This window comes from Phyllostomus discolor, chromosome 11 (assembly GCF_004126475.2).
Source record: "Phyllostomus discolor isolate MPI-MPIP mPhyDis1 chromosome 11, mPhyDis1.pri.v3, whole genome shotgun sequence".
Lineage (NCBI taxonomy): Eukaryota > Metazoa > Chordata > Mammalia > Chiroptera > Phyllostomidae > Phyllostomus > Phyllostomus discolor.
The window spans coordinates 80,038,179-80,038,602 of record NC_040913.2 but is presented as its reverse complement, the minus strand read 5'-3'; positions in this window follow the sequence as shown (position 1 = coordinate 80,038,602).

Sequence of the window (424 nt, the reverse complement as noted above, 5' to 3'; positions counted from 1 at the left end):
TTTGAATAAAAGCTAAATTCATAGTAAATGTTTTCTTAAAATATTATTTAGGTCGGCGTTAAAAAAAAAGTGGAGGAAGCAGACTGCATAGCAAAAGAACAGATGCGTTTGTTTTTCTTGCTGTTTTGTGCCATGAGACACTTAATGCTAGCTCTCATGATCCTTTCTTTGGTCGAGTTTTTACCAAACAATGCAGTGTCTTGGGAGGCTTGAGGCCCTCGACCTCACCTCCAAAGCACTGTTTTTCCAACCTTCTAGGAATCCATAGCCCTCTGGGATCCATCCCACGAGAGGCTATAACCCTCGTAAACAAGTTGCGCCCAACAAGGAGCACCTAAGTGTAAAGAAAATCTTGGTGACCATGAAGGGAGAGATGGAGAGCGACAGTCAGAGTCGGGCTTCAGTGCCCCACTGTCATCACTGG